The 16,093-nt window shown below is 35.8% G+C and overlaps 1 protein-coding gene and 1 long non-coding RNA gene across 7 annotated transcripts in view; one reads left to right on the plus strand and one right to left on the minus strand.

Moving 5' to 3' along the window:
• LOC134735993 (uncharacterized) overlaps positions 1-16,093 on the minus strand; it is a 606,060-nt gene that overhangs the window by 121,269 nt on the left and 468,698 nt on the right. The window lies entirely within an intron of this gene.
• FAM133A (family with sequence similarity 133 member A) overlaps positions 1-16,093 on the plus strand; it is a 38,866-nt gene that overhangs the window by 19,154 nt on the left and 3,619 nt on the right. For 4 of the 5 annotated variants that reach the window (XM_063634664.1, XM_055268932.2, XM_063634665.1 and 1 more), the window contains one exon: positions 5,856-5,944. The gene's annotated coding sequence lies outside the window, so the exon portion shown is untranslated. Of the gene's footprint in view, positions 1-3,458; positions 3,480-5,855; positions 5,945-16,093 lie in introns of those variants that run through there. The other variant, XM_063634667.1, reaches the window with a different exon arrangement.

The raw sequence follows: 16,093 nt of genomic DNA on the forward strand, positions 1-16,093 counted from the left end.
TTGAATGAATGAGTGAACAACATGTCATGGAAATATAGGGTAGAAGGAAATTATTTCCTACTAAGAGGATCAGAAAAGTCAGGGATTAAAGGAAAGGTTTCCAGCCAAAGGAAACAATATGATTGTTTAAAGTCAAAGAGTTAGAAAAGACCCAGCAATATTTGAGGAACTGTAAGGTATTTTCTAGGGTTGTAGCATAGGAGTCATAGCGATGAGTCAAAGAAGAAAAGAGAATAAGAGGAAGAAAGTTAAGGGGAGATGAGTTTGGAGAAGCAAGTGGAAGCCAGGGTCTTTCTGACAAACTAATGACATTTTAAAAAGTCAGGGTTTTATTTTAAAGTAGGTAACTAGAGTTGGCAGTATGGAAGATGGACTGGACAGAGAAAAGAATAAATAATATGTATGCAAGCTGGGCAAACCCAGTGTACAATATTTGTATAGCCATCTGTATTATGTATAGGAGCCTCCTAAAAGCTTACGAGAGAGAGAGAGAGAGAGGGAGTGTAATGTCACTGAGATATATATTCTTTAATTTCAAAATTTGCTTTGGAATTTTTGTTAAATAGAGCCACATGGTCCTCCCTTTATATCCTTGTGACAGCATGATAATTCTTAATATTAACAATTCTAACAATGTGAAATTACATCAGTATGACACATTTGCCTTTTTGAAGTGTGCCCCTATTAGTACTATATTTGATTTTCACAAAAACCCACAAGGTAGAGACAGCATTTTTCATTTTACCAATGTGAAGACTATCCTAATAAAGACTAAAAGATCAGCCTATGGTTTCATAACCAGTACAAGTTAAGATGCAACATTAGAACCCTTTTTGAAGTCCAAACCCCTTTTAAAGGTAGCATTCATCCATGCATTTTAGTACTAATTTTACTGCTTTTGCTTTTTGTAACTAATGTTTCTTATAAAAGTTTTATAAGAAAGTTTTAACTTTGAAGTAACAACAAGGTTAGCATTTGCTTCTTTCAAATTGCTCTTTTGAAGTATTTCCACAGTGTAAAAGGTTGAATAAAGAATTACCTAGATAATAGATTGTGAATATAATATTTGTTAAAATTAAAATGTTGATTATTATCCAGTACAATAAAGCACCTGTATTTTAGACCTTTTACAAAACCCAAGGTATATATATATATATATTTTTTTTTTTAAAGGGAAAGAACAAGTGAGCACAGAGAAAAAATAACATTGGGTTGGCAGCACAGGGATCATCTTGTATGTTTAGAAGGTGAGAGTAAGATCAAGAGAAGCAGAGGTAGAAATGCAAAATGCAGATGAAAAATGTCAGTATTACTGAGCATCTTTTGAGAAAGATGGTATTACATTCTTGTTTATAATATTTTCATATGGAATATCTTTTGATGCAGTAAACCACTTTGAAAATAGTCTCCAGTTAATATAACACAATGAAAAACTTCTGCCATGGGATTTTTCCAATTAATAGACATTATACTAAACATTCTTGAGATCTCTTTAAAAGTTGATTGCTTGTACTTTTAAAATTCAATGTGTCGTGTGAAATCAATACAAAGGGGTCAGAAATTCAAGGTGAAATTAGGAAAAATTTAAATCCCCAGTAAGATAAAACACCTGCAAAATTAACCCAAGAGATGACTGGTGAGTAGATAATTCAATTTGGAAACACCCAGAGTTTTGGTTGAGTCTGAAGGAGACACAAATAGACCGTGATTATAAATTGAAAAAGTAAAATCTAATCATTTAACAGGAGAATGAATTATCAGAAAGAAAACTGCTCCATTAGGGAAAGTCAGAGAGCTAGTTGGAGGTTTCCAGCACTGTCTGGGAAAGAGGGTGTCCTGATTAGTAGATTGGAATATTCCAGTCCCTATCTCAATGATGGAGATGGGTAAGTACATCAAATTAAACCTTGAGGCAGTGATCATTAAAAAAATCTACTGACTCTCTTTTTAATGATTCCAGGCTCACCAAGGAAAACTCTGCTTATGATTTTAATGTATGATGTACATACAAAAGTATGTATATCCTTTAATAGAGACATAATATGCTGGTTATCAAACTAAACATTCCTGTGTTTATAATATTTCCCAGTATAAGCTATTGCATGGGCATTCTAATTTACACTTAAATATCTTATGACTTTAGACAGGGAAAATTAGCCGCACTCCTGGTGCTACTGGGACACTGCAGAATAATAGCGTCTAATTGGAAGGAAATAAATATGTCTATATAGAAGGGCATGTTGATGACAACATCCATCTGTTTGCAATTGGTAAAAGAACTAGGTGATGATAGAGAATATGCATATTTTTCCTATTCTCTGTATTGTTTTTATGTGAAATTTTTCCTATGGCAATGGTTTTCAGACTTTAGTTTCTATCATAATAACCTGAAGACTTTTTTTTTTTTTTTGAGATGGAGTCTCACTGTTGTCGCCCAGGCAGGAGTTCAATGGCGCAATCTTGGCTCACTGCAACCTCTGCCTCCTGGATTCAAACGATTCTCCTGCCTCAGCTTCCCAAGTAGCTGGGATTACAGGCACGTGCCACCACGCCTGGCTAATTTTTGTAGTTTTAATAGAGATGGGGTTTCACCACGTTGGCCAGGCTGGTCGCGAACTCCTGGCCTCAGGTGATCTACCCGCCTAGGCCTCCCAAAGTGCTGGGATTACAGGCATGAGCCACCATGCCAGGCCCCTGAAGACATTTTTTAAATTCGTAGGTCTTATTCCCAGAGATTCTGATACACTTGGTCTGGGATGAAACACAGGAATCTGCTTTTTTTTTTTTTTTTTTTTTTTTTTTTGAGACAGTGTCTCGCTCTTTCGCCCAGGCTGGAGTGCAGTGGCACGATCTCCGCTCACTGCAAGCTCCACCTCCCGGGTTCATGCCATTCTCCTGCCTCAGCCTCCTGAGTAGCTGGTACTACAGGCGCCTGCCACCACGCCTGGCTAATTCTTTTTTTTTGTATTTTTAGTAGAGACAGTGTTTCACCATGTTAGCCAGGATGGTCTCGATCGCCTGACCTCGTGTTCCACCCGCCTCAGCCTCCCAAAGTGCTGGGATTACAGGCGTGAGCCACCGCGCCCAGCCAGGAATCTGCATTTTTAAACATCACTCTGTATAATTCTCATCCTGAGGGTTAATGAACTATGAGCAGCACTTTTATACAGAGGAAAACTTTCTTAAAAGGATGGTTCACTGCTGGGCAAAATTTCATGGGTTTCTGTTAGGTTTCTGTTAACTGACTGAATTGGTAACATTCTAACCGGTTCTAAGCCTGTGATTGGTCAAAACTGTGTATTCAAACCACAACGAGCGTTGAGGAGTTAGCAGGTAGCTCGGTAAGAATAACTGATTTGGGTTGGGGCTAGGGCAAGACAAAATGGCTGCCATCCTCGCCCGCCGTATGCTTGGAGGTGAAGAATAGAAAATAAAATCCTTTGAGGGGGCCCTCCCTGTCCAATAGCAGAAGCAAATAGGTAAGTGTTGATGCCAAGGAGTAGCCTGGGAGACAGAATCCCATTAAAATCGTCACCATCTTCTCATAGCCACCTCAAAACAATTTAAGTAAAAACAACGCGCTTCTTATGGAAGTGCAAGTTTCCTTTCCAGTGTTCTTTCCCTCAGACCCAGATTACTGCCTCTAAAACTTCTCTAATACAAAATCTTGGAGCTTCTTCAAGAAATGAGCAATTATTTAATTGAGTATATGCAGTTAGAATAGGATTCGGGACATAGGGGGAGGGGAAACTAAGAGCTGGAAATTGCTTAAAAGTAGTATAGGCGGCCGAGTGCAGTGGCTCACGCCTGTAATCCCAGCAATTTGGGAGGCCGAGGCAGGGCGATCATGAGGTCAGGAGATGGAGACCATCCTGGCTAACACAGTGAAACCCCGTCTCTGCTAAAAATACAAAAAATTAGCCGGGCGTGGTGGCGGGTGCCTGTAGTCCCAGCTACTCGGGAGGTTGAGTCAGGAGAATGGCGTGAACCCGGGAAGCGGAGCTGGCAGTGAGCCGAGATCACGCCACTGCACTCCAGCCTGGGCGACAGAGCAAGACTCCGTCTCAAAAAAATAAAAATAAAGAAAAGGTAGTATAGGCTGGGGTTACAACCAGGAAGTGTCCGAACTAGAGTTTGAATTAATCAGACTTCAAAGTCTATATACCCTTTCCCTTGATTTTTCTAATTTTAATGTGTATAAGAATCAACCGCAGACCATGTTGAAAATGTAAATTCATGACAAGTTCCCCCAAAATTATGATTTAGTAGGCATTCTGCAAAATCAAAAATCTGTATTTTTAATAAATATAGGCAAGTTTTATATATATATATATATATATAATAGGCAGGTTAATATATTAAAAATAAAAATATGGGCCAGGCGCGGTGGCTCATGCCTGTAATCCCAGCACTTTGGGAGGCCGAGGCGGGCGGATCACGAGGTCAGGAGATGGAGACCATCCTGGCTAACACAGTGAAACCCCGTCTCTACTAAAAATACAAAAAATTAGCCAGGCGTGGTGGCGGGCGCCTGTAGTCCCAGCTACTCTGGAGGCTGAGGCAGGAGAACGGCGTGAACCTGGGAGGCGGAGCTTGCAGTGAGCCGAGATTGCCCCATTGCACTCCAGCCTGGGCGACACAGCGAGACTCCCTCTCAAAAAAATAAATAAATAAATAAATAATAAAAATATGTTTTTAATAAAAAGACAGGTGGTCGGTGGGTATTATTTGAGAAACATTTTTTCAGAGTGAAGTTTCTCAAACTTTTTAGTCTCAGGATTACTTTACACTGTTAGAAATTACCAAGAACCTTAAAAAGCATTTATTTATGTGGTAAATAATATCTGATATATAGTAGCTATTGATATTTGTGGTATTAAAAGTAAAACTGAGAAATGTTTACAATATTTAACCCGTTTGAAAATACCAAGAATAAACCCATTACCTGTTAACCAGGTAACACTTTATAAAATATAACTGTATTTTCCAAATTAAAAACATTTAGTGAAAATAAGATATATTATTGCATATTTTTTAAAATCTCCTTAATGCCTAGCTTAATAATTTTCTTATCTGTTTCTACATTCAGTCTGTTGTGATATGATATTTTAGTTGAAGTATATGAAGAAAATCAGACCTTACACAAATACATAGTTAGAAAAAGGAGAACCTTGGAGACTCCCTGAAAGGATCTTGAAGATCCCCATGGTCGTGGGACCATACTTTGAGTTCCTGTTTTGTAGAAATAGCTGTTTTTACTGTCAGAGAGTTCTATATTCATCAGTTTTTGTTGGCAATCAAAGTTTAGGGACACTGAGGAATATTAAAAATGAATTTATTTCTTAGATTACTTAGGGTGGGGAAAATTATTTTATAAATATTACCCCAGTCGCTCTTTCATTAATTTACTTTGTTAGGTTTAAAGCACTGTTGAAATATAAAATAGAAGTGTAGGTGATGGGGAAGAATTTTGTTTAAAGAAATTGGGTTTTAGAACAATGATTAGATTGAGGGTAGAATGGTTTCAATAGGCAGTGAGGAAGGAATACGTTAGGTAAACAATTATAGGTAGAAAAAGTGGGAGAGCAGGGAGCAATCTATAGTTATTTATAGTAGATAGTTGTTTACAATTGAATAAATAACAATAATGGTAAGGAAGTGCTAATCGTAACTTTCTAAAAAGGGCGATTAATTTGCCTGATAAAACAATATTTTCTTGTGGTCACATACCTCCTCAAATTTTCTTACATTTTTTGTTATTCTAAGTTTTAGTTCTGTAACCTAAAACTTACTGCCATGTTAGTGCAATAACTTTGACAAACATTATCTTATTTCTCATTTATCTGTGGTAAAAGTGGAGAACCTGAAAAGGAACCTGGAAAGAAGCAGCTGGAAAAGGTGAGAGGAAAACCTAGAGTGTGTGTTATCCTGCAAGCCAATTGAGGTAAGTGTTTCAAGGAAGAGGGAGTGATCCACTCTATCAAATTATGCTGATCCATGAGGTTAAAGCGAAGAATAATCATTGATCATGAGATTTAGTGACATGGAGGTCGTTCATAACCTAGAGAGGAAAAATTCCCATGGAGTGTTTGAGGTGAAAATGCCATTGTTATGAGTTCAAGAGAGACTGAGAGGAAAGGAGTTGAAAACTTTGTATAAGTAGCTATTTCCAGTTTTGCTAAAACAGTAAGCAGAGAAATGGAGCAATAGATTTTAGAGGAAATGAGGTTAATACAGGTGGTTTCTTTTGGTTTGTAAATGAGATAAATAATAGCATGTATATTTGCTTATTTTTTTGAGAGCTTCAGTGGTGAACTCTCAAGACGTGAATCCTTTCCTTATAGAATCCATGATCTAGTGGGGGGAAATGGTATTAAACAAATGATTACACAAATAATTAGAGTATAATTACCACACCTAACTTTTTCAAGGACATCAAGAAAGGCTTCCCTATGTAAATGATACTAAGGCTGCACTTAGGGAGGGAATAGTACTTGAAAAGGTCTTGGGCAGAGGGAATATGGCATATCAGGGATACTGAAAGAAAGAAGCTACTGAGCTTGAAGTACAGACAGAGGGGAGAATGAATTTAGCAGAAGATAAAGAGGAAGAGTTAATCAGTGGCTAAATTATTCAGGTTGGAGTTCATACATTTAGTTAAGGTCTTTGGCTATTATGCCATGTACCTTAGGGATTCTTGACTTCGTGTGTTTGGCGTAACAAAAGTAAACTAGCCAAAACTGAAAGGTAAAAGATGGGACAGATAGAAAGCAGAAAGGAAAGGTGAATTGCATTACCACTATTCATACTGCCGCACACATGACATTAGGCCAGGTCTATCTGTAGCTTCATCATCAATTATTTTTTCTAATAAATACTAAATTTATTCAGTATTCACAGCATTGAGATATTTCTGTCTAACTGATCAAATCATATAGTAAGCAGGTTCAATTTGTTTGTTAATATGACCAGTAACAACAGATTGTCATTCCCTATCTAATATCCTCCAGCGACTTTCTTTTAATCTCTTAAAAATAATATATTTTCCAACTTTTTCTTATGAAATTTTTAAACACTTGGAAAACCTGAAGACTAATACCTATATATCCGCAATCTAGAGTCAAGAACTTTTATCATTTTGTTCTATTTGCTTTCTCTGTTTTGCTGCATAATTTGAAAGTAAGTTACAGACCTCATGATGCTTCATATGCACATATTGCAGCATATATTGCCTAAAAATAAGGGCATTCTCTGTAATCTCAGTATTACCATATTTAAGCTACTTAAAGTATTTTCCTGTCATCTAATGCCTAATCAGTATTAGATATCTTAGATGCCTCCCCCCAGTTTTTAGCAGTTTTATTGGAGTTTTTATACCATGAGAATTATTTATTTTAGGTGTACAGTTTGATGATTTACTGCAAATTTACAAAAGTTGTACAGCCATCATCTTAATCTGAGAACATTTCATCATTCTAGAAAGAAGCCTCTGATACGTGTTTTTTTTTTGTTGTTGTTGTTGTTGTTTTTTGAGACAGAGTCTCACATGTTTTCTTTTAATTGAACTAAGATTAAATCAAGGTTATGTCTCTTTAAAGTTTTTTTCCTAAAATAATTTTTCTTTTAGTCCAAGAAATTTATTTTTAGAAGAAATCAGCTGTTTTATGGAATCTTCCACATTCTAGATTTATCTGCCTGTTTTCTCATTATGTCATTTAACTTTTTCCTCTATCCCCCAACCGCCACTCCCAATATTTTCTGTTAAAGTCCTGGTTAGACTCATTCTGATATATTTGGAATAAAACCCAAATTTGCTAATTATTTTCCTCCTCTGCAATGTAAGCCCCATAAAGCCTTCTCTAATATCAGTGTGTGGTTCACAGTAGGATCTCAATAAAAATTTGTTGAGTGAATGAATGAATCACCTACATTCAGGTTATATATTTTTGCCATCCAGTTTCAATCTCAGCCTAAGACATTTTTCCATTTTAAATTTTCTCCCTCTGACGATGAATACTGAGTGATCCCTCCACATGTTTTTTCAAATCATGCCAGTTATGGAAATATAGTCCTTTTTGATTCCAGTATGATAATTATAATATAAATTTGCACAGTTTTGATGCTTCTGACCATTCCATGCTATTATTTTCAGTAGCCATCTATAATTTAGTTATGTTAACAAATATACTCTGGCCTTTGGATTTTAAGGACATGTACATATACATAGACATTTCTAATGTGAGAAAATCTAAAACTCATATAAGTGTATCCAGCTTCAATAAATAACTGTAGTACTTTTGACTGTTTCTCAGCCAGTATATTTACATCGAATTCTATGTTCTGTTTTCAGAAATACATTAAAAAATTTACGTGGCGGTGGCAGTTTGCAGAAGGCACTGATACATGTAAAACCAAGTAATGCTATTTAAAGCAATGCACAAATAGATATGTTTTGAATTATGTTCACTGGGAAAAATAGTAAAGAACTCCCCTGGTATTTTGCTTCCTATGCTTAAGGCCTTATCTTTGATAAGTTGTTAGGCGAGATGACGTGTATCTTGGCACAGCTAGATGCTAGGGAAATGTTGACATATTTTAGATTGAAAATCGGTTTGTATGCATGGTGCATTGCCTCAAAGTGCATATTATGGTCCTTTACTATAAAATATATTGCTTTAGTTTAAAACTAAAATGTAGATGAAATTATAAGAAATAAATGGAAAGTCCAGTTTGATCTCAATCTGAAAGTCTGAAATAATTTTTCATTTGCATACTGGTCAAATCTAAATAAAATTGATTTTAGGTGTTCAGTGCTGAACAACACTGGCTTAATAAGATTTGTAATTTGAGGAACCTTGTCAAGGATTTCTACAAAACTTACAAGACGTTTGTTAAATAGGAACTAGGACAATGGGCAGAGAACTAGGGCAAACCTTATTTGTTTGGGGTGTATTTTTATATAAGTAGTGATATCACACAGATGGAAATAGACTAGTATTTAATTAGATTTGTTTCATGTAAGGTGACCCGTGAAATACAGGGGCTGGAATTTTCAGGGCTCTAGGACATTTTCGTTACTTCATGTGTAGTCATGTCCCACTACATCTGAACATAGGGCTCTAGAGCAAAATCTGTTGTCAAGAAAGAATCAAGAAAGTTGCTAGTGAAAATCCAAAACATATCAAATGCATTTTCAAAACAAGTACCTTCTTGGAAAATGCATATTTGAAGTTGGTATTTATGTATATAATGGTTTTCTACAGAGGATTTCCTAAAGTATTGACACTGGAACTATATTGTTATTTAGTTCATGGCTTCTTGGCCAGGGTAAAGTGCTAAAGGGACAAAGCTTGCGAATTTAGTTTCTCTGAGGGCCTTTACTCTTTTTATTAGACTATACTCTTAGACTTTCAAAGAATTTCAGAAGTATATGCAGGACAGATCCATTCCTACTACTTGAGAAATAAATGGACTTTGTCAATGATGACTCAGTCATATCACCTAGATGTCCATTATAGTCAACACAGTATTCTATATATCATCTTTAAATAATTCCTGATTCGTGCAAAGTGCTTAATTTAAACTTAATATGTGATTGAATGAATTAAAAACACTTTACGTATTTTGTAGCTCTGTCCATTGAGAAGGCCTGGAAGAAACAATATCCCAATAGCAATAAGCACACCCAGTGCCAAGGTCTTGTTTCCTATTATTGTTCTGCAGTAAAAGGAACCCGGGCTCTTAGAAATAGCTGATTCTAGGGCTAATGCAGGGGTTATACAAAATGATACTGGAGCATCTTGTAAGAGCCAGCAAGTAAGAGAGTACTTAAGAAACAAAATGAGGGAGTTAATGGCAGAGGGACACAGGAGCTAACTAAAAGAGCTTTCAGTGGCCAAAGCTGGAATAGTTTAATGAACAAAATAAAATTGTATTGGAATATTACCCAAAGCATAAAATTAATACTCATGAATCCATACTGGTATAAATAAATGACTTAATGCATGGGGATAAATGGAAAAATCTGTACAGATGAGTTCCAGAAAATTTATGTAGGCATACCACCAACAAGAAGTTGGAACGTAACTTCCCATTCTTTAAGTGTGGGCTGCACATAGTGACTTTTTTTCCAAAAAGTACGGTACGGAAATGGGAGGAGAATAATCTTAGAGTGGAGAAAACTGATAAATACTACTTTGGTCAGGTGATCAAGGTTAGTAACCTTAGCGATAAGTTAGTAGTACATACCCTTGATATGATGTGATGAGAATGGTACTTTGCCTTTGTGTTATTTCTCCCAAAAACTTACAATCTAATTATAGCTATGATTAAAAAAAAAACAACAACAACAAACAACACTAGACAAACTCAAATTGAAAAGCATTCTAGGCTAGGCACTGTGGCTCACGCTTGTAATCCCAGCATTTTGGAAGGCCAAGGCAGGTGGATCACTTGAGTCCAGGAGTTCGTGATCAGCCGTGGTGACATGGCGAAACCCTGTCTCTACGAAAAAATACAAAAATTAGCCAGATGTGGTTGCACATGCCTGTAGTCTCAGCTACTCAGGAGGCTGAGGCAACAGAATCGCTTGAGCCCAGGAGGCAGAGGTTGCAGTGAGCCAAAATGATGCCACTGCACTCCAGCCTGGGCAACAGAGTGAGATCCTGTCTCAAAAATACAATAAAATAAAATAAATATAAAATAAACCTTCTATAAAATAAATAACTGATGATTACTCCTCAAGACAGTCACGGTCATCAAAAACAAATTCCTGTGCCACAGTTCAGAGGAGCCTAGGAGACATGATGCCTACTTGTAATGTGGTATCTTAGATGGATTCCTGGGACAGTAAAAGGACTTAGCTGAAAACTAAGGAACTTTGAATAAAGAATGGACATTAGTTAACAATAGTGTGTCAGTACTGGTTCATTAGTTGTGGTAGATGTTCCATATCAATGTAAGATATTAACGGTAAGAGAGACTAGATACAGGGGATACAGGAATTCTTTGTACAGTATTTGCAAATTTTCTGTAAATCTAAAACTATTTTAAATAAAAAGCGTGTTTAAAAATACATATCACTTGATTGGCATAAAAGCTAAACAATAGTGATGATTTGTTTTTCTGAATACAAAATTCAAAATGTCTTACTATATTAAGGTAAATGAGAGGGTGAAGTGCTCATTTCTTTAAAACAAACATTTGACAAAGATTTATACTTGGAGCTTCTACCCTCTCACGTCATTCTTTTCTATCTTATTACTTGCATCTACAATATTTTGTTGCTTCTATAAGTTTTCAGATATCATCCTTAAGATGGCAGAGATTGACTGTTTGTCACTTGACAATTCTGTAGAGGGAAGAAAGAGGAAGAGATATTTTAAATTCTCACATTTTCCTTAGAATGACAAATGCTCCATGACAGAACTATGCTGGAGGGAGTATACATGAGAAGAATTGTTTCCACACTGCACAGTTTTCTCCCATGTTGATTCCAGTCAGCATAAGAGTGATAATTTCTGCTTCAGAACAGTCATGTTGACAACTAGAATAGGATGTGTTCATGCTTGGCTTTTATTTAGGAAAAAAAAAGGATATTATATTACACACCCTTGCTAGAGCTATGTATTTCCTGGAAATTAATATATATGATTAAATTTTCCAAAAAACCCTCTTTATTTTTCATTTGTCCTGTGACTTAGATTGCACTATTGTTATTTTCTATATTATCAGCCAATGTGAAATGGCCAAACATATTGTGGTAATTAAAGATATTGTTATATGTGAAGATTATTATCATTTTATAATTTGACAGACCCATTCCTATCTTGAGTCCTTTAATAAACTTTCTAAGATACATTTGTTTCAGCAGCATGGTAATTTACATGAGCTAGTGTGAACAAAGAACATTAAGGTGTTTTTTTTAAATAGGAGCCTCATCCGAATGTCCAGATATTTGCAGAAGAATTGAATGCTTCAGATTAAGGTTTAGAGGAATTGCCAGCTACTTTGAAAAAGATGTTTCAACTCAAATTTATGTATCTGTGAGAATTTATCTACAATTATACATCTCAGTGAAAATTCATTGGAATCATTTGTAATCTTTAAATGATTTAGAGGTGGCCTTTAAAATAACTAGTTTTAGTGATATTTGTGGTACAAACTACATTGTGAAACATTTAAATATCTTTTCAGTAATCTTACATTTATATTGACATTTACCTAAGTATGTTTCATAAGCGATAGTATAATCACTTTCAAAAAGGAGAAATTGAGATGATTACTAGTTTATAAAATAATATGAATGTTTTGCACTGTATTCAGCTTTTCTTTTGTACCTCAAGGCCTTAGCATCTGATATTCCTTCTGCTTGGGGCATTCAATCAATTTTGGCTCTTTTATTACTCCCATCCTGTTTAACTGCTTTTTCTGGCTAGCTCTGGTTTATACCACAGGTCTCAGATGATACGTCAGTAACTCAGACTTGACTTTCCCTTCTGAATTAGGTCTCTGTTTCTTTCATAGCATCCTGTACTTTTCCTTCATCTCCCCAGTCGTGATTATGATTATATACTCATTTGTTTCATATTTGTGTAATAACTGTTACCTTTACTAAACTGTAATACCCATTGCATAGTATCTTGGCACATAATAGATTATCAAAAGGGAATTGTAGGAATCAATGAACAAATATTATTATAATATCCAGATTACTAGCATGATTGTCACAATTTGTATCTAACCTTTACAGGATTTTAGCATATTTCATGAAAATAAGTAGATGTACAGAAAATCAAGTTACTCTTTGTTCTATAATAGAAAGAGAAGGTAAGCCACAATGCTTTTAAAACAGAGTATTTGAGCAAAAGACTTTGTTGGTGTTACTTCTTCTCTTTTCTCAATTTGATTTATCTTCTAAGAAAGGATCATGCAGATTCTTCAGTTCAGAAGAACTCCAGCAACACTTATATGGTGACAACACCCTCTCCCATTCTCTGTTGTTACTCCAAATTTTAATTACTGGTCTCAAAACTCCTATCCTGCCTTAATCTTAGCAGATGACCTTGGCACCTACCACTGAATGAAAATGAAGGCTATTATGTGAGAAATACTTCATCTTTCTCCCTTTTACCTCCTACCACCCTCCAAAAAATCCTGCATCCATTCCCTTTCTTTATTCTTTGCCTCTGCTCTTGGGAGAAGAAATTCTTTCTATCTCTGAGTTTAATTTCATTCCTTTCTGTTTTCTCTGTGATATTGCCACATTAGTTATTTCTTCTCTTACGTATGTTTTTAAAACATGTTTTCTTTGTACTTTATCCTTCTAGATGCTCTATGAATATGCTCAAGTTTCTTTCATGTAAAAACAAAAAACCATAAAAGAATTTTAACTCCGCATCTTTCATGGTTGCCTTCTTATCTCTTTACTTTCCGTATCGACTGTGTCTATGTACTCTAGGTCTCTACATTCTCACTTTCAATTCAGTCTTTTAACCCACTGTCACCTGGCTTCTGCCTTCACCACTTAGCCGAGATTACATTAGCAAAGGTTACTAATGACTTCTTGATAGCTAAGTATAATGGACATTTTCAGATCTGAATTTGACTGATCTTCTGCATTTAATACTGTTGTCTGTAACAAATCTTTTCTGTTTTTATGAATTTTTCAAAGGTAAGGATAATACTTGTTTTTTGTAGAAAAGTTAAACATTACAGAGTCATAAGGATTCTTATGCTCACCTTGAAACTTTATTCACCCTGTGTTTCTTGACTCTTTCTTTTCTGATACTGGTCCAGCTCTTACTACTCTGGCTAAATTCTTAATGCATACTTTGTAGGTTTTTCATTCACTGCCAACCCCTTGCATGTTGGTGTTCAGTTGGATCCAATGCTCAAACTTTTTTTTCACTTGAAATTTCCCTGCAAAGTAATTTAGTTTTCTCTCATGACCCTAGCTATCACTCAGCGACTGCCAGTTCAGTATCTCTAACTCAGATCACTTTCCAAAGTGCCAATTCCCATACATCCTCTTTCTTACATGCATAATTGTTCATAAATCTCATAGGCACTTCAAACTTCAGGAGTCCAAAATGGAAACTAGAACCTTTTCTGTGCCATTTTCTCTATTACCTAGTCATTGTCATTGCCTTTGGTCTAATGTGTCGAGCCAGAGCCTTACCCCGGATTTCTTTCTCTTTTTCATCCTTTGTATCCAATTTTTCACTAATTTCAATAGAATCTTCTCAACATGTCTCATATATTTCTCACTCTTTTCATTCACAATGTCGCTGTTTGAGTTCAGACTCTTTCATTTCTTGTCTACATGAATTTTTAAGTGGTCCCATTGCCTTCTATCTTAACTTGACTTCAATCCATCTTTCACTGTGCAAATAATTGTCCTTAAACACTCAAATATGACCATATCATTTTTCTGCTTAAAATAGTGTCTCCCCATTAGCTTCACTGTAAATCCCACAGGAGAGAGTCCAACCTCCTTAGCATACCACCCAAAGCCTTTGTAAACTGGCCTTTGCCTATCTTTCTAGCTGATGTCAGGACTGGGTCTCAGGGGACTGAAATTAGAATGGATTATTCTATTGTGTCAAGTAACAGAAAGAAGCTGCAAGTTGAATACGAACTGAAGTATTTAAGAGTTTCGAATGGTCAAATCAGAGACACGATGATATTTGAGACGTGGTTAGGGTAAGACTAAGAATGAAAATTACAGAAAGACCTAAAAGGGCTGCCTATAACTAAAGAGGAAGGAGAATAAGATCAAGAACACAGAAAATAAGATGTTGGAAACTATCACCAAGAGTCACTGAAATGTCTATAGCATTGAGCTTATGATGGGTAGGTATGTTAGGTTGACTTAAAGGATCAGATTTAAGATGGAGATTGATAGAAAAATCTATAATATGTCTGATCGTCTTTCTCTTCTGTATAAAAGACTTTATTGGCTCTCTATCAGCTGGAGGACAAAATTCAAGATTTTCAAATGACCTAAGAGGGCTTCCATATTTAGGCTTCTTTTTATCTCTGCAAACTTACCTCCTTCCCCCTGCCCTCTTGATCTTTAGGTTCCATCAACTCTAAATACCTGCTGCTCTTTTCTCATGTTTCCTCTGCCAAGATTGTCCTTAATTTCTTCATTTTCTGGGTAAATGCCTGTTCATTCCTTAAGACCTTATACAGACATCACCATCTCCAGGACACTCCCTCTGAATCCTCCTTGCTCTCAGAATTACCCATCCATCCATCCATGCATTTATTTATTTGTTTATTATTAAGAAAATATTTATTGAGTGCTTAATATGGATCAGATTCTATGTCATGTAATGGGAACACCATGGTTAATAAGATAGGCCACACATGACCTTTACCCTCCTTGGTCTTACATTTAGCAGTGGATACACATGTATAATGCAATAATCACAAATAAAATAATTACCAATTTCATAAATGCTATGAATAAAATAAACAATGAACTATCATACAGAAAAATGAGGATGAAGGGTAGACAGAGAGGCAAACCACTTTAGTATAAGGTTGAGCCATAAAAAGTTGTTGATCTTTAAGCTGTTTGTGTCCCATAAAATAGTTTTACATAGTTTAACCTAATGGTTGACTTTCTGAGGAATTGACATTTAAGCTGAAACCTGAAGGATGAGGTGGAATTGGCCATGCTGGCTAAGCCTATAATTCAGCATGTTCCAGGAACCAAATGAAAAGAATTGAGAAAAAGGGTGAGTGAAACAAGACAAAAGTAAGAGACAGAAGTAGGGCAGATCATATAGGACCTTATAGGAGATTGGATTTGTTTTTCATTAAAATGTAAAGCCACTGGAGTTTTTTAAGATCCTTGTGTTTACAGTGTGGGACTAGAATAAAAGGGAGTAAGGTTGGAAAAATGCTACCTATTAAGAGGTTGATGTAAGGAGACAATTTGGTGTTGCCTTATTTGTGCAGTTTGGAATCAGGCTGCCTTTGTTTAAATCCTGGATATGCCATTTATTAGCCATGTTACTTCATGTTCAAATTTTGAGTTTTACTCGAATTCTCTAAGCCTCAGTGTATCTGAAATAGAGACAAC

Source organism: Symphalangus syndactylus, chromosome X, assembly GCF_028878055.3.
Source record: "Symphalangus syndactylus isolate Jambi chromosome X, NHGRI_mSymSyn1-v2.1_pri, whole genome shotgun sequence".
Classification (NCBI taxonomy): Eukaryota; Metazoa; Chordata; class Mammalia; order Primates; family Hylobatidae; genus Symphalangus; species Symphalangus syndactylus.